Source organism: Bactrocera neohumeralis, chromosome 4 (assembly GCF_024586455.1).
Source record: "Bactrocera neohumeralis isolate Rockhampton chromosome 4, APGP_CSIRO_Bneo_wtdbg2-racon-allhic-juicebox.fasta_v2, whole genome shotgun sequence".
NCBI lineage: Eukaryota > Metazoa > Arthropoda > Insecta > Diptera > Tephritidae > Bactrocera > Bactrocera neohumeralis.
In genome coordinates this window covers 53,739,688-53,765,790 of record NC_065921.1, presented here as the reverse complement: position 1 = coordinate 53,765,790, position 26,103 = coordinate 53,739,688, and the positions used below count along the sequence as shown (strand labels likewise).

The following is a 26,103-nucleotide window of genomic DNA, read 5'->3' as shown; positions in this document are numbered from 1 at the left end:
TCAAAATGGCACACCCTAATATGTATATTTGTGAAATATAATATCTTTAGCTTTATCAAAATAGTCATTGACGTTGTACATATTAAGATATTTCCCTAAATTCTGCAAGCTGAAAGAGTATACAATTTTGGGTTGTACCCGTACCTAACCCTTCCTTACTTGTTTTATTTATTATGTGAAAGTTAAAAAATATTTGGTAATCTATTATAACGTTCAATAATATTTTAAGTGGCAGAAGTGCTTTGTCAATTATCTTTTAATATATGTATGTATATTAGCAGTAAAAAAAATTGTAGTAATAAGTTTTAACATCAGGGTTTGTCCTCATGATTGTAGAGAAACGACAATACAGTCTAAAAATAAATGGTCTTTTTTCAATTCCAGTAGTAATATATTAGATCTAAATTTTCTAACCTACTTTTCCCCCACCTTCGCTTAGTAGCCTAAAAATAATCCTCGTTTTTTGCTTCACGCATATATCTAGAAGCTTATGAAACCTTCCCGAAACCATTTGTTTACTCAGTATTTGCACAGCGTCACCAAATTTAGCAAGCTTCAACTCAGAAAAGAAAATAAAAAATGTATAGCTGCCTCTGCCTAGAACCATTTTGTATACTCTGAACAGGGTATATTAAGTTTGTCACGAAGTTTGTAACACCCAGAAGGAAGCCGAGGAGACCCTATGAAGTATATATATTAATGATCAGTATGTCGAGCTGAGTCGATTTAGCCATGTCCGTCTGTCTGTCCGTCTGTCTATCTGTATATATAGGAACTAGTCGCTCGGTTTTTAAGATATCGTTTTGAAATTTTGCAAACGTCATTTTCTCTTCAAGAAGCTGCTCATTTGTCGGAACTGCCGATATCGGACCACTATAACTGTAGCTGCCATACAAACTGAATTATCGGAATCAAGTTCGTGTATGGAAAACTTTCACATTTGACAAGATATATTAACGAAATTTGGTATAGATTATTTTATAAGGCAATAATGTAATTTCCGAAAAAATTGTTCAGATCGGTTAACTATAGCATATAGCTGTCATACAATCTGAACGATCGGAATCAAGTTCTTGTATGGAAAATTTTCACATTTGACAAGATATGTTCATAAAATTTGGTATAGATTATTTTCTAAAGCAAACATTTAATCTCCGCAGAAATGGTGCAGATCGGTTAACTATAGCATATAGCTGCCATACAAACCTAACGATCGGAATCAAGGGCTTGCATGGAAAACTTTCGCATTTGACGTGGTATCTTCACGAAATTTGGCATGGATTACTGTTAAAGGTAACAATATAATCTCCAAAAAATTGTTCAGAACAGATTACTATAGCATATAGCTGCCATACAAACTGAACACATAGTTACTAACAAAAATGCACCTGTGAAGGGTATTTAGCTTCGGTGCAACCGAAGTTAACGTTTTTTCTTGTTTTAATTTGTTTTTTGTTCATTGCGCTTTCGTTCATTTCCTTTTCCAAATAAAAGCTATTAATACCAGCGCGCGGTTAAAAATTAGGGGCTTTACAGGCGAGGATTGCTCAGTAAGTCGGCTTTTTAAATTTCCCAACTAGGTAGTATAAAATCGTTAAGAGACTAGTTACAAAAACAGACAAGTCTATAAAGAAGACTGCTCCAGTGGAAAATGAGATCTCGTTGGTATCGTTTTAAGAACGAGAAAAATTTGTTTGAAATATCAGTTCCACTCAGTAGGACTCCGAATGTTAATCAATTTGGTTGCCCAGTCAGCAAAATACCTATATTTGCGAAAATAATTTCAATTTTGAAAAACATTTTTGTTAACATTTTCTTGAAAATCGATATTTTTATTTCTAGACTAGAATGAGTTCCTAATTTGTAGACTAAATTATTAACTGATTCAATTTCAGTTATAACACGCTCAAATTATTTACTCTCTTAAAAACGAGGCACGAGGAAAATAGGTGATTTCGCACAGACGAAGGGACGAGAGTGCTTTAGAGATATCTAAAGAAAATTTATAAATTAAATTGGTCGGGCAACACAAATTAATAATAATTCAAAATATAGCAAAATTGAGGTTATCTACAAAAATAATGTTCTGGCTATAACTAAAGCGAGGTCAAAATATTATTTTTGTTTACAATTGTTAAGAAAGAAAGGGTAGGCAGTTAGGTCATTATAAAAATTAAGTATAATACAAAGCTAAGCTGAGGAGTTGTAACGAAATAAAAAATTTTGTCAAAAAGATATTTTGTTTTGTTTCTAATTGTGGACGAAGAACTACTTTACAACACTTTAGTCTAAAGCTTTAGAGTGATATAAAGCAAAAACAAAGATAAGTAGGAGAATAAAGTATTTTATAGAAGTAGTCAACATATTTGTCGAAAAAATATTTATTTCTGATTTATAATAACTGAATTAGGCAAATATCGAGCTAGAGTAAGGTTATTTACAGAACTGAATACATATTGCCGAAAAAATATTTTTTATTAAAAATTTCAGTCCATTATCAAGGTACGCTCACATTTATATATTGTACTTGTATAATTGGTGTATGTACATATGTATGTATGGGAGCCAGCATTAGAGCAGACACACTCGCCCACAATCCGCCTGCGAAAAATCAGCTTTATGTGCTTTGGGTCCATGAATTTTACAATTTCTCACACTCTGCATGGCAACAGCTAACACACACATACACTACGTTCAACACATCACAACGGCAGTCAAACAAGTAAAGAAAAATGTTATTTTAAGAAAATATAGGTAACTCGACAAATTGATAACTAACACAAAAACAGTGAAAAGGAAGACACATGTGTACTATACCTACGAATGTATATTAGGGTGCTTCAAAAAAGAATTTTGAATTTTTTTTTCAACTCTTACCCCCTCAAATGGTAGTGATTGACAAAAAAAAATCCTCCCTCCAGGCGCTGTAGCTGAACTCTAATGGTATATTAAGTTTGCCACGATGTAACACCCAAAAGATAACGTCAGAGATAAAGTATATACATACATATATAAATCAGCGTGACGAACTGAGACGATTTAGCCATGTCCGTCTGTCTATTCGTCCGTCTCTCTGTAAATATGTGAACTAGTCATTTAGTTTTTGAGGTATTGATCTGACATTTTTTTATTCGAAGAGATATCTGCAACAAATTTGGCATAAATTATAGTCTAAAGCAATTATGCAATCTCCAAAGAAATTGTTTAGTATAGTATATAGCCACCATACGAACTGACCGACCAAGGTTCTTGTAAGGAATCTTATGTACATGTGAAGGGTATTATCCAGTGCAACCGAAGTTAACATTTTTTTTGTTTACTCTGTACATACATAGACTCAGTTTAGTCCAGAAATTTGACAGTTTTTGGGTGTGGCTCACCCTAATACATATATATATTATAAAACAGTATATGTTATTTCTTTTGTTGTTGGTTTCCATTGAAAATGCTACCAACAGGCAAAAGTCGCAACAGAAAATAAACCAGTTAGAATAATGCAGTATCACAACGGCAAACGTTTTGCACGCTGTACTCGCTGTCCGCACCCATTCATTCCCCCTCTGTCCATTAGAACAACATTAAATAGCAGTCACACATAGTGAAGTGACATATAATTGAGATATAGTGCATTTATAAATGCGTATATGTATGTATGTATAGGTATAATATATATTTTTATACTCTCGCAACAATGTTGCTAAGGAGAGTATTATAGTTCTGTTCACATAACGGTTGTTTGTAAGTCCTAAAACTAAAAGAGTCAGATATAGGGTTATATATACCAAAGTGAGCAGGGTGACGAGTTGAGTTGAAATCCAGATGTCTGTCTGTCAGACCGTCTCTCCGTCCGTCCGTCCGTGCAAGCTGTAACTTGAGCAAAAATTGAGATATCGTGATGAAACTTGGTACACGTATTTCTTGGCTCCATAGGAAGGTTAAGTTCGAAGATGGGCCAAATCGGCCAACTGCCACGCCCACAAAATGGCGGAAGCCGAAAACCTATAAAGTGTCATAACTAAGCCATAAATAAAGATATTAAAGTGAAATTGAGCACAAAGGATTGCATTAGGGAGGGGCATATTTATACGTAATTTTTTTGGAAAAGTGGGCGTGGCCCCGCCCCCTACTAAGTTTTTTGTTCATATCTCGGAAACTACTATAGCTATGTCAACCAAACTCTACAGAGTCGTTTTCTTCAGGCATTTCCATATACAGTTCAAAAATGGAAGAAATCAGATAATAACCACGCCCATCTCCCATACAAAGGTTGTGTTGAAAATCATTAAAAGTGCGTTAACCGACTAACAAAAAACGTCAGAAACACTAAATTTTACGGAAGAAATTGCAGAAGGAAGCTGCACCCAGGCTTTTTTTTTAAATTGAAAATGGGCGTGGCCTAGCCCACTTATGGACCAAAAACCATATCTCGGGAACCACTCTACCGATTTCAATGAAATTCGGTGTATTATATTTTCTTAACACCCTTATGATATGTACAAAATATGGTTAAAATCGGTTTACGACCACGCCTTCTTCCAATATAACGCTATTTTGAATTCCATCTGATGCCTTCTCTGTAAAATATATACATTAGGAACCAATGATGATAGCGGAATAAAACTTTACAAAAATACGCTATTTGAAAAATATGTAAATGACGTATAATGAAATCTCGATTATCACTTTATCATGCGAGAGTATAAAATGTTCGGTGACACCCGAACTTAGCCCTTCCTTACTTGTTTCTTGTATATTTGATACAGCGTTTAAAAAACTGCGGCAAGTTTCAGTTCATATGATTTTGCTTCTGCTACTGCTTCTGAAAAAATCAGAAGTCGCAGTCGAAGCATAGACAAAAATCAAACAGCTACGAAAATCAGAAATCAGCATAAGTCGCCGTTTTTCGTTTTTCTGCTTTCTGCTTTGCTGTAGCTTTCGATCGTATCCATAAGTTGCCGCAGCAGCTATCGACAATTTTCGACAGTCGTCGGCAGTCACAGTCGCGAAAAGTAATGCATTCGACTTTTTGCTACTTTTGATTTTTGTCGCTGTTGCTTTCGATCAGCAGCGTAAGTCGAAAAAAGCAAGAAGCGTCCGATTCGTGGAAGTCACCAGCAGTCGCCGTCTTGTTCTTTTTGCTCTTTTGCTTTTACTTCCAATTAGAACGCTGCTAGACTCACACGTGTTCAGCTATGGCGCCAAGTGCAGCGTGGAAATATTTTGAAAATAAAGCAGCCGAGGGTTTAGCAATATGCAATATATGTATGTACGCTAGCTTTCTGGACATGGCCATTGATACGTTGCCACTTTTTGAACAAGAATAATTGTAATGAATAATCAAAAAAATGAGTAATGTATGTAATGAAAGCAATGAAAAATTCATTTACTGTTATGTTTTTATATTATTTATTCCAACGAATTTTATATTATTTTTTTTTTATTTTTGTAAACTTAATAAAAAAAAAAGTTGAAAATGAACAACATAATAAAAAAATTCAAGTACACTATAAGTAATTGCCAAACATTTCTTTAAAGTCGCAGCTAATCAAAAACGGTCGCAACGGCCGACTTCCACGAATCTGACGCTTCTTGCTTTTTTCGACTTACGCTGCTGATCGAAAGCAACAGCGACAAAAAGTCGAATGCATTACTTTTCGCGACTGTGACTGCCGACGACTGTCGAAAATTGTCGATAGCTGCTGCGGCAACTTATGGATACGATCGAAAGCTACAGCAAAGCAGAAAGCAGAAAAACGAATAACGGCGACTTATGCTGATTTCTGATTTTCGTAGCTGTTTGATTTTTGCGACAGTCAAAGCATGCGACTTCTGATTTTTTCAGAAGCAGAAGCAAAAGCACTTGCATACTTTCTGATATCGCTCGCAGTTGAAGTAGCGAATAGCAACAATATTGCGACGTTTGCTAATTCGACTGCAGTTTTTTAAACACTGATTTGATATGTCTGTGTGGGATAGTAAGCTTGCATATCGAAGAAAATGGCACATTTACAAGACACATACAGCATAAATGTGTAATTTTGTAAATTAATATTTTTTGCGTTCAGGAGCATTGAGAGCAAACAGATACACAACCGCGCAAAGAAATCTGTGTGTTTGCGCGCTTTGACAGGACAAAAATCGATTTAGAGCGAAAGCAATCAGCAATCACCATATTCATACTTGTATCCACATATACGATATGGATATGAGTCGTAGATATATATAAATAATATATAACATACACTTATTTATCCGCACATAGATATACATTACTTAAATATGTATATAATCCGCATTTGCAAATACATCTGCGTTCCGTCATATTTCCATAAATGAGGTGAAGGACACTTCACTTATCGATATGCATTTGAAATGTGTCTAGCAGCATGCGGTTGCGTATCAATGATATTTCCTAACCTAATACATACAACTAACCTAACAAGCTATGAAATAGTTTCGCAATGATAATAAATTTTTGCTAATTACTTTCTCAAGTTTACCTAGATACATATTGTATATATATAAATGTGCAGTGACGTTGTCAAAAACTTAAATAGAGGATCCTCGTGGCGATGTAACCCAATAAAAAATTAAGTTCCAGACACTTTCTCAACATACTGAGCCGAAACAATTGTCGAATGCTTGAAATGGATGAAGGTATTGATGATCCAAACTTAGATTAAAATATTACTGTTAATATACATAAATGACTATGACAAAGTAATAATGAAAGCCAGAAAAAATACTTTAATGGACATTAAGACGCCAACCACACATTTAAAATGAAATTATGCAAAAGTAACATCAGACCGAGGCTAAAATACCCTTAGGACAAGGTTTTGGAGATTGCACAGTTTCCTTAGAAACTAACCCGTACCAAATTTGGTGCTCGAAAAATAAAAAGTTTTTAATACAGCCACTTGATTCCGACCGCCCAGTTTGTATAGCAGCTATGTACTATAGTAATCCGATCTGAAGCATGTCTTCAAAAATCACATGATCGCTTTACGCAAGAGGCTAGCCCAAATTTCATAAAGATGAGAAAGTTTTCTATGTAAACACTTGATTCCGATCGTCGAGGTAGACAGAGGATATACTAAATACCTTATAGGGTCTCCAACTCATTACCTTTGGAAAATTCTTAAAATTACATTTTTCGGCAGTAATTGATGGTAAAAGAAATATAGTGCGGCCTACATAGTGTAGAAATATATTCTAAAAAGCACGGCGTTGGACCTATTTATTTTAAGAATTAAAGAAGAACTTCCGCCCCATTAACCTACTAAAGACAGAAAAGGAAGAGCGAAACTTTTTTTCTGCAGAGAGACATGATAATTAATGGTGTAAAACAATAAGAGTACTTGGCACGCCATCTAGTGAATTTAGTAGTTTACAAGGAGAACCTTCTCTGCTTTGATATACAAAAGTTTTTGGATCCAACTGGTGGATCTTAGCAAAGTTTTGCCATTGTCGCCATCAATATCAGAAAGCGAACATACGTTACTATCAAGAAAGTTGGAATAATATCTAGAATATTCTAAAAACTATTTAGTATTCGATAATAATAAATATAGAAAAGAGATGGAAATTATTAGCGTATGAAATAGGGCTAACTTCTATCAAAATAACTATTTCGTGGGAAAGAAAACTAACACAAACTACCAATACTAATGAGTGGTAAAACCAGCCATGTAGTATATAAATTTCCCAGACGCACTTTCAGAAGACATGAAACTGAACAAATCGTTAAGTTACTAATGGTTTAATGGATTTCGGCCGGGTTTCCTTTCAACTTCGAAGACGGCGTTGCTTAGATGATGATGAAATCTTGAATATTATCAGAGCTTAAAGGTCTTTAAGTAGCTACAATAATTTCTTTGGAAAGTTTCGACAAAAGAAAATATACGAAACAATATGTCGATGGCTTAAAGAGGTTAGGTTTATGAAATTTCATCCACGCGTCACTCACTAGCCACATACATATACACTTACTCACCATGGACTTGAACATGATTTCGGCCATAAACTAAACTGAAAGGATTTACAACTTTGTGATTGCGCTCTTTGAAGGGTATACCATAAATATGAGAATAAGATCACAGCGTGCATTTTTTAGTTTGCTTCAAAAGTAGTACTAATAAGATTAATAGACTGTGACAGTTAAATTCTAAGATTCTAAGCCTATAATACGATTTATGGCAAATATCGCATTTTTACAGGGAATGGTACTTTCTTATTAAAGTCAGGCCTCGAGTATCCGTGATAGTCGAGCCCAGAATCATTACGGATATTCGATATTCACGGTTAATCGAATAACAATTTTGATTATAGTTTTTTTAATATTTTTATTATTTAACAAGTGCACATTGGTGTGCATACACATTTACATTAAAAAAAATTAATTCAAGAAGCTTATGTGCATTTCTAAATTAAATAAGTATGTATACGAGTACATTAAAATTTCTACTGAAAACATGAGGTAAAAATTACTTTTTCTTGAATGCGATAAACTTGAATTTTATCTGCTCTGTAATTCCGAGACAACCATACAATTTGGTGGAAAATATTTTACAATACCGTTCTTAGCCTTAAAATCGTGAACGTCTGGACTTGCACTAAGTTTTTGTTAAACCGTTCTAAACATATTTGTTGCATTACCCATGCTTTTGAATTACCCTTATGAATTATGAGAAGTTTGTATGCATTTTTTAGGGCTCTTGTCTGAGCACTTCTACCAATAACTGAAGCTTTGCACTTTTATGTACCAACAGGATTATAGCCAACTTAAGGGGTTAGTCTTTCTTTTGACACCTTATGTCCATTTATGCATCTTTTATTATGACAAACCAAACTGTTCTCGGACAAACACTTCTAAAAAAGGCATGTCGCGCTCCCGCAATAAATTTGCTCACTGGTAAGATGTTCCGTTGATATCAATTTATTTAATTGTTATACAAAAATTGTGGTACTTACATAGTCTGCTGAAGATTTTTCTCCTTCAGCATTATATCTTTTTATTATATGTCTATTCTTAAAATTTTACAACTAATCATTTGAGTATTCACGCTTAGAATGAATGTTTAGGTTTGTGGGGCATATTTTAGCCTTTTCTCGTATCACCAGTCCCGTAATTGGAGTGCATTTCAAACGCTCTTGTCTGAAACATTCGTAAAATGCCAAATCTACTTTTGGCTCTTCAGCTGTCTATAAAGTTTTTCCACTCCCCATGTTCACCTGATATGGCACCGTGCGACTTCTTTCTTTTCGGAAAAATGCATTCGCTCATGAAAAGAAAGCGTTATGCAGACGTAGAGGTTATTCAAAAGGCTTGCACCGGCATACTGGCGCCCATATCGGCCAACTAGCTAAAGCACTCATTCGACATGCTTTTGGACGGTGCAAAAAGCTGTATTGAAGCAGTGGGAGACTATTTTGAATAAAGTAAATTGACTTTGCCGAAAAAACCATTTGTTCTGTTTCTTGGTTTAAAGTCCTGTTTACTTTGGAACGCATCTTGTATTAAGTATATGGGGGCTCAGGCTCATTTTTGATACACAGAATTACTTTTGTCAGGAATGGATTCTCTCTGAATTTTAATTGATTATCTTAGACTACTTTATATTAGGTACCTATGGGCTTAAACAGTTTTGATTGGATTGGACAATTTTTGGTCATAAAGTGGCATACTTTAAACGGATTATTAGCGCAAAGTTTTAGCCCGTTATACCAAATTCTTCCTGATTTGTGTAGTGAAATGTGAAGGAATCAAATGGAATTTAAAATTATGTTATATGAGAGGTAAACGTGGTTGTGGTCCGATTTCGCCCATTACACTGTGACATAGGAATATGAAGGAAATGCTACGTACTAAATTTAATCGAAATTGGTTTGGTCAGGTCTCGAGACTTTGATGAACCAAGAAGTGGGCGGTGCTACGCCCATTACCAGATTTTCAATCCGGCTCCCATAAAGCCTTCTCATACCATCATGGAGGTAAAATTTAATGTTTCTGGTGTAATTAGTTTTTGATTTATTGTGCCTTAAAGTGGTTCTGAACAGTACCATCACATGGGGAGTGACCGGGGTTGTCTTCCGATTTAATCCATTTTCACACTGTTTCTCACTGAAGTTTATATAATATTTTCGATAAGCGAATTTGGTTTTTGTAGATTTAGGAAAGGTAGGAAATATATATATTAAACTTATTAGAGGGCGAGCCATGTCCACTTTTAAAAAATTTTGTACCCACAGATATCCCTTGCTACTGCGATCCCTGTGCCAAATTACAGTTTTATATATTAATTTTGTGCATAGTTATTTCATTTTAAAGGTTTTCTGTTAATGGCGTTTTGTGGGTGTGGCAGTGGTCCGAATACGGCCATCTACGAACTCGTAACTTTTTTGGTACTAAGGAAGCCTTATCAAGATATCTTTATTTTTATTTCAACTCGTCTCCATATTCTGACCCGTTATATATATATAATTCTATATCTATCTCGAATAGTTTAAGTGATACGTACAACCGTTAGCTGAAAAAAACTACAGTACTTTTTAGTAACAGGTTGCATGAGTAAAAAAATGTCGGGAAATTTTTACAGAAATTTTAATCTTTTTGTGAAAATGTCTGCCAAAAATCCAATTTTGAGTTGATTTTCCTTCGTCCAAGTTCTAAGTTAAGGTTTTAACTAAAACTTGTATTTTTTCACTTAAGATAATCTTCTAAAGAGTTATCTTGCCAACGCGGACGCATCTGTTTTCAATGAGAATAATGGAAATGGTGTCAAAATGGCCGAATTTCAAATATTTGTTTGCAAAAATTTCAGAATATTTTATCAATAAAAATTTCTAATAAAACATTTTATTTTTTATATATGAAAAAAAGCTGTTTCTTACCCAAGGAAACCCACGTAACGCCTTAAGCCATACCTTCTAAAGGAAAAGCCCCAGTGACGCACGTAAAACCACAAGAAGTCAAAAAATGTTACATTGATAAGCCTTCGCAAACAATCCGTTTTCCCCATGATATGCAAATAACTCAGCTTTAAAATTTTTTAATTTTTCCTTTAAACCGTTTGTTTATGTTGATTTCTCCCAAAATAACCGTTAAAGTTACCCTAAACTTTTGCCCGATATTCAGCTGATTCAGCTGTTTGAAAACTCACGAGAGCTTACTGCCACTCGCACACTTCCCGGCGATTTAGATTAGAGAACCTTAATGGTATAAATTGAAAGCTCTCAACGAACGTCTTATTGAGAAGCCTTGTACTCAGCAAATCAACACTGCTTCCGTCCTCTATATTTAGCTGATTCAGCTGTATGGAAACTCACGAGAGCTTACTGGCACTCACATACTTCTCTGCGAATTAGATTAGAGAACCTTATATATATAAGGTATATATTGAAAGCTCTCAACGAGCGTCTTATTGAGAAGCCTTGCATTCAGCAAACATTTGCTTCCATCCTCCACATTCTGCTGTTTGAAAACTCACGAGAGCTTACTGGCACTCGCACACTTTCCGACGATTTAGATTAGAGAACCTTAACGGTATATATTGAAAGCTCTCAACGAACGTCTCATTGAGAAGCCTTGAACTCAGCAAATCAACACTTGCTTCCATCCTTCACATTCAGGTGATTCAGCTGTTTTAAAACTGGCACTAGCAAATTAACTGGCGATTTAGATTAGAGAACCTTAACGGTATAAATTGAAAGCTCTCATACGAGCGCCTCATTGAAAAGCCTTGCGCTCATCAAATCAACAGTTGATCCACCATCCATCATAACAATGTTTTGCAACATATGATGTAAAAGTTTAACTGAGAATTTCAGAAGGTCCAGCTAGCGCTTGCTGCACTTTCTATTTAAACAACTGTTATACGAAAGCACAATTTAGTTTGTGTTAAAGAGTCTACGGTATAATACGGAGACAAGTGAGTAATGGATTACGTGTCTATTATTTTGTTTTTCGTAAAATTTTTGTTTCAAGCAGAACTTCTGGCCTTTCTGTTGCAGGAGGACGGAAATGCATACGCGTCCAGTCGCATTTTGTCGGTTGCCGGTTTTGTTTTCCTTGGCCAGAATAAATGGTTGGTTCTACCCGTTAAGCTAACGGCTACACAGTCGGCAATTACAAACGGATAATGAAAGTTTCGTTTCAATGATTGCAACGCTGAAAAGCTGAAGTTGTAAAGGCAAATTCAGAAAAAAAAACAAAGTCACAAAATTCACTTGATATGCCGTGTTTTGTTGTTTGAGCAGGTTGTGTTGCGCGATTCGGTCTGTCGTTGGCTAGAGTTTGTGTTGTGTGCGTGGCGCAGCCGAGAACGAGTGTCGTGAGTCGTTGAAACGGCTTTTCTGTGCTTACTCGGTAGCACGCAAATGTCCTGCCAGTGATTTAAGCTGTGTGTTGGTGGGTGAATATATTGTTATTTTTTCTAGTAGAAAGCAATAAAATATAATTTTCCGCTTATATAAAGCTGGTTGTTTTGTTGCCAGGTGTACAGAAATGTTTTTTTAAGTGCTTTGTGTATGTGTAGTTGCACTGTACCTATGTTCCCTTAGGGCATGTAAAGTTTCTGCAAACGTAAATTTGTAGTAAAGCAAACAAAAAAATTAATAAATTGAAAAAATCGTTATTACTGTGTCATTTCAAGATTTTGGGTTAAAGGATCTTACATCGTTCTTAGTGCATGGATATCCTATGTACCAGTTTACATGTGAAGTTGCAATCCGATGATGAAGTGACAAAATAAGTTTGAAACACAAGATTTATTTTATGGAATGATTTAACTGTATAGAGGAGTTGAAAATAAGCATAAGTGAAGTGTTGCAAAAGAAAAATAAAATTAATGTCCCAAATAACATAAAACATATTAGAAAATCTTATAATTTTATACTATTAATAATTAGTACTGCTCAAATATCATTAAACATTCTTACTTATTTAGTATCAGCAAAGCCGAAATGCTATTAAAAATAAATATCTAATTTCAAATATATTGAACATACATACATATGTACACAAAAAGACACATGTAGTGCGCATTTAATAATAATAAAAATGCTTATAAGAATTGTAAACTGACAACATAAATTTACAGATGAGATAACATTAAACACACACACACACATATATTTAATTAAGTAATGAAAATATTAAAATGAAATATATTCTCACTTTACTAAATTTAAAATTCCAAAATTTCAGTACATTTAACGCACGCACATTTTCCCTTAAAGTTAATTAAATTAAATTGTAAACACTTAAGCAAATTTACACTTTTTGCAGGTATTTTAAGTAAAAAGTCTATAATTTAAAAATATCTTTTTACACTCTTGTTGGACATCATTTATGTGCTTGAGTTATTAGGAAATGAAGCGCTACCAAATGATCATAAGGCATTTCGCTGAAATTCCCCTTTCTTTATTTAGCAGTTTCAGTTCAAATAATTAAAACAATTGCCTATAGTAGATTATGCTTCAAATTCAAATGAATATAAACACGGTTTCCATGCATGTAGATATTTTCTTATTCAAATTTAAAAAACAAATAAGAAAAATTATATAATAATATTACGTCATAAATTACTTACATTACCTCGAGAATTGGATCGACAAGTGTTATTTTTTTAGTCCGAAGGCCGCCAACGCAGAAAGGAGTATTACGCGAAAATTCTTTAGTCACCACAGGTATTGGCTCGATCAGGGTACTTTCTTCATAATGTTAAAATTTTTAATTTATTCTTCAAAATCTATTTCGTCTCCCACAATTTAATCCCGCTAGGTTCCAATACTCTTCAATGCGCTTCACGATTATGTCTTCAATTGACTCAAAGCGGTTCCCCCGGAGCGGTCGTTTGAGTTTGCTGAATTGTCAGACGTCACACGGATCTAATTCAGACGAATATGGTGATGGTTGACAATTTGGCTAAAAACTCACGAAGAATTAATGCAGTATGCAATGTCGTGGTGCAGAAACAAAGAGTTGTCGGCACCCAATTCCGGGCTTGCCTGCTTTGACGTGGTTCACTTTTGCCACGATATTTGGCCGATTGATTATCTGTTACCTGGTTGTAAGCATAGATCCAAGACTCTTCTTCTTCTTTACTGGCGTAGACACCGCTTACGCGATTATAGCCGAGTTAACAACAGCTCGCGAGTCGTTTCTTCTTTTCGCTACTTGGCGCCATTCGGATATTCCAAGCGAAGCCAGGTCCTTCTCCACTTGGTCCTTCCAACGTAGTGGATGTCTTCCTCTTCCTCTGCTTCCCCCGGCGGGTACTGCGTCGAATACTTTCAGAGCTGGAGTGTTTTCGTCCATTCGGACAACATGACCTTGCCAGCGTGGCCGCTGTCTTTTAATTCGCTGAACTATGTCAATGTCGTCGTATATCTCGAACAGCTCATCGTTCCATCGACTGCGATATTCGCCGTGACCAACGCGCAAAGGACCATAAATCTTTCGCAGAAGTTTTCTCTCGAAAACTCGCAACGTCGACTCATCCGTTGTTGTCATCGTCCAAGCCACTGCACCATATAGCAGGACGGGAATTATGAGTGGAGATCCAAGACTCATCGCCAGTAATAATACGTTCCATGCCATTTTGATAGTCGGAAAGCATGGTTTCACAGACGTTAATGCGACGCATTTTTATTAAGCATAAATGATCTGGATGATGGTTTTCACTTATCCTTCCGGTTTCCTCCTTTCATAGGTCATATTTGAAGTGAAATGTTGTCTAAATAATATATACGGGTAGTCAAATGATGTCAGTTATGTTCGCCGGCATATTTGGCAAAGAACAGTGACATAAAATGACAAGAACACAAAAACAAGTAAGGAAGGGCTAAGTTCGGGTGTCACCGAACATTTTATACTCTCGAATGAAAAAGTGATAATCGAGATTTCACTATCCGTCATTTGCATATTTTTCAAATACCGTATTTGTGTAAAGTTTTATTCCGCTATTATCATTGGTTCCTAATATATATATTATACAGAGAAGGCATCAGATGGAATTCAAAATAGCGTTATATTGGAAGAAGGTGTGGTTGTGAACCGACTTCACCCATATTTCGTACATATCATCAGGGTGTTAAGAAAATATTATATACCGAATTTCATTGAAATCGGTATAGTAGTTCCTGAGATATGGTTTTTGGTCCATAAGTGGGCGACGCCACGCCCATTTTCAATTAAAAAAAAAAGCCTGAGTGCAGTTTCCTTCTGCCATTTTTTCCGTAAAATTTAGTGTTTCTGAGGATTTTTGTTAGTCGGTTAACGCACTTTTAGTGATTTTCAACATAACCTTTGTATGGGAAGTGGTTATTATCCGATTTCTTCCATTTTTGAACTGTATATGGAAAAGTTATTATCCGATTTCGAGATATGTACAAAAAGCCGGGGCCACTTTTTCCAAAAAAATTACGTCCAAATATGCCCCTCCCTAATGCGATCCTTTGTGCAAAATTTCACTTTAATATCTTTATTTATGGCTTTGTTATGACACTTTATAGGTTTTCGGTTTTCGCCATTTAGTGGGCGTGGCAGTGGGCCGATTTTGCCCATCTTTGAACTTAACTTTCTTATGGAGCCAAGAAATACGTGTACCAAGTTTCATCATGATATCTCAATTTTTACTCAAGTTACAGCTTGCACGGACAGACGGACAGACAGACATCCGGATTTAAACTCTACTCGTCACCCTGATCACTTTGGTATATATAACCCTATATCTGACTTTTTTAATTTTAGGACTTACAAACAACCGTTATGTGAACAAAACTATAATACTCTCCTTAGCAACTTTGTTGCGAGAGCATTAGACGTTTGATTTTGTTTGTCGTACGAACAGCTGCTGAAAAGGATAACGTATTTTTGAAAAGTTTTTTGACGATTTCGAGGTAAGACTTTTATTATATCCGTATTTTCAGGTTATAATTTATTTAGTTTTGTAATTTTTTCAGTTTCAGGCTCAATAGCATAAGGTGACTGAAATAATAAAGATATCCCGGTCGGAAGTGGCAGCTAAATGTAACAGCTTTTGCTTCTCTTTAAGCATAAGTTCCTGTAAAGTAATACGCAAAGAATTATTTAACAAGCATTTCTTCTAGGCGGCCCTTAGGCGTATAAGTCACACTAAAAGTGAACACGGAGCTGGAAGAACGACCACGATGAGCCCGTTTAAGTTTCTAGAGCCGACTTTGCGTGCTGAAGCGGAATCCACTTCAAATCTAATAAATGTGAATAGTTGTTATTATAGGACAGTCCATCGGCCTCGAGCTCTCCAACAACATTCTTGGAGTCGGAAATTATACCTGGTGATATAACATCAACGCCATCCACATCACATGGTAATTTAGGAAGACGTCGAGTGCAAAAAGACGATGATAAGTATACTCAAGTAATTGAAAGTATTCATATGTATGTATGTGCAACAGTTTAAATCTTATACATATATAACAAGTAAGGAAGGGCTAAGTTCGGGTGTCACCGAATATTTTATACTCTCGCATGGTAAAGTGATAATCGAGATTTCATTATCCGTCATTTAAATATTTTTCAAATACCGTATTTTTGTAAAGTTTTATTCCGCTATCATCATTGGTTCCTAAAGTACATATAACTAGTATTATACAGAGAAGGCATCAGATGGAATTCAAAATAGCTTTATATTGGAAGAAGGCGTGATTGTGAACCGATTTCACCCATATTTCGTACATGTCATCAGGGTGTTAAGAAAATATTATATACCGAATTTCATTGAAATCGATCTAGTAGTTCCTGAGATATGGTTCTTGGTCCATAAGTGGGCGGCGCCACGCCCATTTTCAATTTTTAAAAAAAGGCTGGGTGCAGCTTCCTTCTGCCACTTCTTCCGTAAAATTTAGTGTTTCTGACGTTTTTTATGAGTCGGTTAACGCACTTTTAGTGATTTTCAACATAACCTTTGTATGGGAGGTGGGCGTAGTTATAATCCGATTTCTTCCATTTTTGAACTGTATATGGAAATGCCTGAAAAAAACGGCTCTGTAGAGTTTGGTTGACATAGCTATAGTAGTTTCTGAGATATGTACAAAAAACTTAGTAGGGGGCGGGGCCACGCCCACTTTTCCAAAACAATTGCGTCCAAATATGCCCCTCCCTAATGCGATCCCTTTTGCCAAATTTCACTTTAATATCTTTATTTATGGCTTAGTTATGACACTTTATAGGTTTTCGGTTTCCGCCATTTTGTGGGCGTGGCAGTTGGCCGATTTTGCCCATCTTCGAACTTAACCTTCTTATGGAGCCAAGGAATACGTGTACCAAGTTTCATCATGATATCTCAATTTTTACTCAAGTTACAGCTTGCACGGACGGACGGACAGACAGGCGGACAGACAGACATCCGGATTTCGACTCTACTCGTCGCCCTGATCACTTTGGTATATATAACCCTATATCTGACTCTTTTAGTTTTAGGACTTACAAACAACCGTTATGTGAACAAAACTATAATACTCTCGTTAGCAACATTGTTGCGAGAGTATAAAAATGAATCCGAGAATGTGTTGCTAAGCGCGTACCTCAACACCGCCGTGACCAATATTCCCAATTCTTTTTTTAAAAGGTTCGTTCAGGTTCAAAGATGGTTTTTATGGCAAGAAAATTCGAATAATTGCCGGAAACCCCCTAACACATATCTTTTCTTTTTCCCATACAAACGAATGAATGTTTGTTTGTTAGTAACGCTAAGAGAACGGCTGCACCAATCTTGATGAAATTTTCAGAGGTTGTTCGTTGTGGATCGGGGAAGGTTTGGAAATAAAAATACCTTGTACTTTTCACGAGGAAAAGTCGGAAAATTGGATTATTCCAAAAAGTAACTTTTTCCCATACACATTTTTTTTAATATTTGTTTGTTTTGTTTTTCAATATTTTCATTTGTAAATTATTTGAGTCGTTCAATTTCGGTCGCTTGCTTTTTTATTCCTTCTACTCAAAAGAAAATTATTGAAAATTATTCACTGAAAACTTTACGTGTGTTTTACACCAATTGATCAATTGCGAAGAGGTCGCCCTAATATCGGTCGGCGTTCTTTTTACCACCAACGTATGGCAGCCCAAGGCAAGGCAAGGTAAGAAGTACTCCCAGGATGCGGTGACATACGTGCAGAATTATGGATCGCGGTCAGTCAGCAAGCGATCATCACGCTGTCACAGCATGGCTTTTCAAACAACAGTTACGATGTTTGATGGACTTTATCTTGAAGCAAAGTATATGTGGTGCTCTTAGATGCTAGATGTACTCTGTTGAGTGGCAAAAGAGAGGTTTGCCGCACGCACACATTCCTTTTTTTGGATGGTGGCTACACCAGATCAAATTGTTGAAATCATTTCTGCGGAAATTCCTGATGCAGAGAAAGATCCAGTATTATACGAAGTGATGAAAACCAGTATGGTTCATGGGCCTTGCGGATACCACAATCCCACTTCGGTTTCCATGTCTGACAATAAATGCACCAAACACTATCAACGTGCTTTTCTTTCGGAAACACCAACTAGAAATGATGGATATCCACTCTATCGGCATCGAATAGTGAATATCGAAGTTGACAACACACTGATCGTACTATATTCACTATTCTTATCTAATTCACATTCAAAACTCATATCAATACGGTCGATACGTGAACTGCAATAAAGCGCTTTGTATGATATTTACTTTTGCAATTCATGAACGTTTTCTTGCTGTTGTGCGTCACGCAGTTAATTTGGAGAATCGCCAAAGAGTGAGAACGTTGCTTAATTCGGAAATACCTTGATATTATACCTGAAATGCATCGTCGAAAAAATAGTTGCGCAGAAAGCAAGGCCAACCCGTAGATGGACATCCAGGTATGTTAATAACTAATGCGAACGTAGGCCGAATTTACGTAATCCACCCGAAAAACGATGATTGTTTCTACCTTCGGTTGCTATTGATTAATGTACGCGGTTCAACTTTATTTGAGTCATTGCGTACTGTGAATGGTATTGTGTGCAAGTTTTGAAGAAGTAAGCCAGCAATTACAATTGCTGGAACATGTTAATCACTGGAATAAAAATGAAGTTCGCACACCTTTCGCGATAAACATTTCGACATATCAGCCTTCAAATCTGCGTTAATTACTATGTGATACGAACAAAAATGACATTGCCGAAGACATTTTACATCGTCTTCGCTAAAAATTGGAAATGGGTCAATTCAGGTTGATACTTCCGGTGGTTTGATATCAATTACATCTTCCCTTTATCAATTTATGAAAGATGAACTCATCATGAATGTTCGGACATTGGCAAAATTATCGTTACTACGATTCCTTAAGTGCACGCGCAATGTTTGCTGCCAAAAATACCGATGTTGTTGGTTTAAACTAGAAGATTCAAAATCAAATTCCGGCAGACTTGCGCTCATACAAATCGATCGATCGTCTTGTCAATGAAGTTCTTGGATAGGCTTGGTATGCCACCGCATCATTTGCGTCTCAAAGTTGGATCTGTCGTTATTATGTTCCGCAATCTGCGCTATCGAATACAAGGGGGCAGAATGCTTGATTCTACGAATTCCTTTGAATTCTAACGATTTGCCATTTCAGTTCAAACGTATTCCGTTTCCAGTGAAAATTGCATTTGAGATGACAATCAACAGGACACAAGGATAGTCGCATAGTGTGTGGCATACATTTGGAAATGCTGTGTTATTAACACGGCCAGATATAGTTGGAAAACCAACTACCAACTTCACAGGAACATTAACCAAAATATGTTGGTTGTCAAGCTGCGTTACATTGAAAAAAAAAATGAAATGATAAATTTAACTTTCTTTTCATTTCAAAACAAATAATTTCCCGCAGGACAACGGCTGCGGGGTCAGCTAGTATTGAATAAAACTGAGTGATGGAAACTTTTTCTGTTTAATGTATACCTAGGTATTTTTATTTCTTATTATAATTATAATTAATAAACAAAATTATATAACATTTTTTATATTATATACATATATTTATTATATAAAAATACATTGAATTCAAATGGATATTACTTTTGTTTCGTCTAAATTTAAGAAAGTTTATAAAATAGCACCATGAAAATATTTTGTATTTACAAAATAACTTAAATTATGGAATTAATTTTAAAAGAGAATCATACTACAAAGACGAGTTATGCAATATTGGCCTATTATATTTGCATTCAACTGCTTCATTAGGAGTCATGAAATACTACATAAAACTTTCGTGAACATTAATCGTGTCTACTAAACTCCCTAAAACACTGCTTCGCCGAACTGATGAAAACAATATATTTTCCTTCAACTCCATTTTCCAATTATTCGGATCAGTAATGCCATTTCCGTATTTTTCTACGTCAGACAATCGTAGATATATAGACTTAGAGAAATTCCATTGCCGGTAAAAACGTTCCGACACTTTTATCCATTATTCTTGTATATTCGGAACCTTACCATAACACAGTTTATATTATTTCACAGATGCACGAATAGACCTGAATATTCACTTTTAAAAACTCATTTTTTAAAACTTCAAAAATTTCATCATACGTTTTATGCACTATATGACAAATGGTAGATTTTTCCAATAGAAAAATACTCATTTGGCTCGAGAAGTTATCGCCTGTAGACAAATAGCGTAGTGTTGCCGCCAGTCTTTCACCGATCGAGATTTCTTCACGGAATCTTGAATAGTCGAAAAAGTTTTTTCGGTTTTTGTCAATAGATATCGTTGTAGTCGTATATCTCTGATGCTGTATCAGTACTTGGAGCACAACAATGGTGCGCTCGCTTCCGTTCTGGAAATTTCGAACTGAAAGATGCATCTCGCTTTGGTCGACCTATCGTTGAAAAAGTCAATGAAATTATAAAAAAGATTGACCAATATCGTTGCATAAGCAGCCATGACATAGGTAAGGAACTTAACATTCATCATTAAACGGTTTTGAACCATTTAAAAAAGGATGGCTACAAAAAGAGATCGATGTTTGGGTACCACGTGAATTGTCTGTGAAAAATTTAAGGCCCGTATTAACATCTACGATTCTTTGCTGAAACGGGATGAATTCGAACAGTTTCTGAAGCGAATGGTAACACGAGACGTGGATCAAATACGACAATAAGATATCAAATACGAAAAAGATCATGGTCCAAGCGTGATGAAGCTCAATAATGGTCGCAAAGCCAGGATTGACGCCTCGAAAGGTTTAGTGTTTGCTGGGATTGAAAAGGAATCATCCACTATGACCTGCTTCGGCCTGGTCGAAAGATTGATCCTACATTTTACTGTCAACAATTGATGAGATTGAAGCAAGGAGTCGAAAAAACACTGCCAGAACTGATCAACAGAAAGGGCTTCGTCTTCCATCAGGACACCGCTAGACCACTCACATTTGTGATGACTCAGCAAAAACTGGGAGAGCTTGGCTTGAAAGTTTTGATGCATCCACCATACAACCATCCAAATACCATTTGTTGTGGACAATGCAGAACTCCCTTAATGGAGTGAAGCCTGTGAAAATTACTTGTCGCAGTTTTTCGCCGAGAAACCAGAAAAGTTTTACAATGTTGGAATAATGTCTCCAGCGGAAAAATGGCACAAAGTGGTTGACCAAAATGGAATATATTTGGTTCATTAAAATTCATTATATTAAAAAAAAAATTAAGTTGAAATTTGATTAGAAATACGGAAATATTTTTTGACTACCCTAAATATGGGGTAAGGCGCCCAACTAAAAAGTCGAAGTCTTCCAGAGTCATCCTCAGAAAGCTTTTCAACCACTTTGGGTCCTGAGAAACCAGCTTAAATCTAGGTGTGGTGTAAAATCTTTAGCTAGAACGATTCTTTAAGCCTGGTAGAATCCTTTACTGCTTTGGTTTTATTTAATTAGTTCTCTTTTTTCATGCTTTTATTGTCGTTACAAGACATATGTAGCGCCGCAGTTGCAGCACTTTTTTAAAAGCAATTATATTTTTAATATAACAGTTGGTGAAATTGTCTGTTCATAATTGCCATTTTTAGTTAAAACAGGTTGTCAATCATATGACACCAAAACTTAACGACAGGTTTTGAACTGATATAGTAATGAAAATGCATTTGACACCAGATGAACAGCTGCTCGTTGAGGCATTTTTTGAAGTCAATTATTTTTCCCTAATGAAAACCAAGCATCACTATTTTTGGCCCACAGTAATATATCCATATTTCGTTAAAATATTCGATAAAACTGATATAAGTTTTTATAGATAATAATATTGTCCTCACACAATACACTGAGCGCTGTTTTTTTTTGGTGTGTATGTAGCGAAGATATTATAAGCAAGAACACTTAGAAAATTTGGTAATTTCCGAAACAAGAAAATCATAAATATTTTACGCGGTAGCTACTCTATTTGGACGAAGGTAGTATTGCAGTACTGAGGTTATGACGGTGCGGAGGAACTGTGACTTATTTACTGACTTTGATATCAGGCTGTTAAGCGTAAAACGTAGCCGCAGCAAGACTGAAAAATGAAAAAGTAACCGGCGAGGCAGGCAAAAAATTGGAAAATAAATAAAAACATTTCGTAAGTCTACAACTTTAAGCAACTTAAAAATGTCGCTGTCACGAAATGCAGCACTGAGAGCACGAAGTGCGATCGGCATGAAGAGCAACAAATAGTTACGACGCATAAATCAACACTACGAGCTCAAAGCTCCTTCATATAGCAAGCTTGCAAATTTAAAACCAAAAAAGTAACTTTTCTCATTTCTTTGATGGGGTGCGGCAAATCAGCAAACAATCCAGTCAACGGGCGAGCTGTCCAAACCGGCTGACAAGTTGGCTTCCTCATCCCATCTCCGCTGGTTAGTCTCTCACATTCGGTCGTGCGTCCTGCTCGTCGCATTGTCCTTTTGGTGGAGCCTTTACGTTGGCAATTGGCGACAGGACAATTACGGCTGTTGTGCGTCCGGTAATACTTTGTAGTTCAAAAACCACATGTGAGATTGAAAAAACTTGCATTACTACCAGCCACAGCTGCAATGACAATACCAACGCAGCTGCAACAACAAAAAATCATTTACAACTTTTCTTTTAATATTAATTTATTTACTGCAATTATCAGCGTGAAGGCGCGACATTGAAGGTACAATAAATTATGAGAAGTGGCACACATTCATTTAAGAGATGATGTTGTTAAGCAAATCGACATTATTTTATTTGTTTAAAGTATTTATGAAGTACATGATCAGGAGCCAACGGGACGGTTCATAGCTCACAACTTCTGTAGAGATAAATTTAGGAAGTCTCTTAAAGGCAAAACTTGTTTCCATCATTTATGTTCGATAACTTTTTGCCATTTTGATGATATTGCCAATATCAGAGGCAAAACTTGTTTCCATCATTTATGTTCGATAACTTTTTGCCATTTTGATGATATTGCCAATATCAGCATCAGGTGAGTCACTATATGTGCATGTATGGCTTGTGTTTTCTTCGAAGAAAAACTTTAAAACCGCACTACCGCGGGATCAATAGGGTCTTCTGTTTCTCTCAATACCTTAACATTTCGTTTGGTATACATATACCGCTAAAATTATATTCTATTTCGGAATACTTTGACATGATTTGTTATAGATTAGTCTTGGTTACAATACTTCTCCTAAATTCATTCTGAATGAACTTGGTCCTGAGAGTGTTCACCGCATTGTCTTTTATTTTAGTTATAACAAGAAAAAACGTTAACTTCGGTTGCACCGAAGCTAAATACCCTTCGCAGGTGCATTTCTGTTAGTAACTATGTGTTCAGTTTGTATGGAAGCTATATGCTATAGTCAACCGATCTGATCAATTTCTTCGGAGATTACATTGTTGCGTTAGGAAATAATATATACCAAATTTCGTGAATATATCTTGTCAAATGTGAAAGTTGTCCATACAAGAACTTGATTCCGATCGTTCAGTTTGTATGGCAGCTATATGCTATAGTCAACCGCTATGGTCAACCGATCTGAACATTTTCTTCGGAGATTTCATTGTTGCTTTAGAAAATAATATATACCAAATTTCGTGAATATATCTTGTCAAATGTGAAAGTTGTCCATCCAAGAACTTGATACCGATCGTTCAGTTTGTATGGAAGCTATATGTTATAGTTAACCGATCTGATCAATTTCTTCGGAGATTACATTGTTGCTTTGGAAAATAATATATACCAAATTTCGTGAATATATCTTGTCAAATGTGAAAGTCGTCCATACAAGAACTTGATACCGATCGTTCAGTTTGTATGGAAGCTATATGTTATAGTTAACCGATCTGATCAATTTCTTCGGAGATTACATTGTTGCGTTAGGAAATAATATATACCAAATTTTGTGAATATATCTTGTCAAATGTGAAAGTTGTCCATACAAGAATTTGATTCCGATCGTTCAGTTTGTATGGCAGCTATATGCTATAGTTAACCGATCTGAACAATTTCTTCGGAGATTACATTGTTGCTTTTGCTTTAGAAAATAATATATACCAAATTTCGTGAATATATCTTGTCAAATGTGAATGTTGTCCAAACAAGCATTTGATTCCGATCGTTCAGTTTGTATGGCAGCTATAATTCTGGTTCGATATCGGCCGTTCCGATAAATGAGCAGCTTCTTGAAGGGAAAATGATGTTTGCAGACAGACAGACGGAAGGACATGGCTAAATCGACTCAGCTCGAAATACTGATCATTTATATATATACTTTATAGGGTCTCCGACGATTCCTTCTGGGTGTTACAAACTTCGTGACAAACTTAGTATACCCTGTTCAGGGTATAAAAACACGCTAAGTTTTCTAGCCAGCGCAGCTGCTGTCTCTTAATTCGCTGAACTATGTCAATGGCGGCGTATATCTCATACAGCTCATCATTCTATCGATTGCGATATTCGCCATGGCCAACGCGCAAAGGACCATAAATCTTTCGAAGAACCTTTCTCCCGAAAACTCGTAACGTAGAATAATGAGTAACTTATAAAGTTTGGTTTTTGTTCGTCGAGAGAGGGCTTTACTTCTCAAGAGTTATTCTACGTTGGATTTCAATTTGTTGCGGATCTTTTGGTATTGTTCAACGTCGTTTCGTTTTAAAACAGGAAGAGGCTTAAATAATGAATATATCTATTAGGAATCCGGTCAACAAATTTTGTAAGGTCATCATAATGTGAGGTCTTACCAAATGTGTATGGTTTGATCGACATAGGGAATTTAATATACGAGGTAATGTAAATGGCTATAGCGAAATTTTAGAGCGATATCTCAAAAACTGAACGGCTTGTTTGTCCACTCATATCATCACGCTTATCATTTATCTACCATATACATTTTATAGAGTGTCCTACGTTTCTTTCTGGGTATTACAAACTTCGTGGCAAACATAGTAAATTCTGTTCAAGATATTCAAATTAAATCAAAAAATGCTTAACTTTTTCTATAATTATGCAAATATTCTCCAGCAGCAGATACAAAAGACTCCGCCCGAATAATGCTTATTCGGACCATCCGCTTGGTTGACTGCGAAGAGGTTGCATTTAAGTGGCGAGGTAGGGCTGAAATACGCAACGGGAAAATTTTTTCCCACAAAACGCAACAACCACTACAAACACAAAAAAAATTGCAACTACAAACCAGGCAGCGACAAAATGCAAAATTGTGTCGGCCACGTTCACGCACTTTGGCAGAAAGTGTTGTTTGCAGTTGCGAAAATTATAAAAGTAATATAAAAAATAAAACAAAAAAAGTCAAAGGGAAAGCGCAAATAAATACAAAATGTTGGAAGCTCAAGAAAAGCGTGAATCGAACTGTCGGCACTGGGGTGTGAAATACAGTTTGTAATTGTTATGATCCCCTTTGTCCGCCAGAACTTCTTCGTCGTTATCTTCGTTTTGTGCGGATCATAACGACAACATCCACTGACCCCGCACTTTTATACCGCTTTATCCTTTATTGTAACCCCTGCGTTGGCCTCATGTCTTATAACTCATACAGACTAGTGATGCCGGGCTATCACTCTCCTTCTGTCTCGCGTAGGGCAGAAAATTTTAAACTTTT

The 26,103-nt window shown here is 35.9% G+C and overlaps 1 long non-coding RNA gene across 6 annotated transcripts in view; it reads left to right on the top strand.

Annotated features, from left to right (window-relative positions):
- LOC126754673 (uncharacterized) overlaps positions 1-26,103 on the top strand; it is a 174,056-nt gene that overhangs the window by 119,172 nt on the left and 28,781 nt on the right. For 4 of the 6 annotated variants that reach the window (XR_007666331.1, XR_007666332.1, XR_007666329.1 and 1 more), the window contains exons 1-2: positions 11,860-11,930; positions 11,990-12,409. The exons of 1 other annotated variant lie outside the window; for it this stretch is intronic. This is a non-coding gene — a long non-coding RNA (uncharacterized LOC126754673). Of the gene's footprint in view, positions 1-11,859; positions 11,931-11,989; positions 12,410-26,103 lie in introns of those variants that run through there. One more of the 6 variants, XR_007666328.1, reaches the window with a different exon arrangement.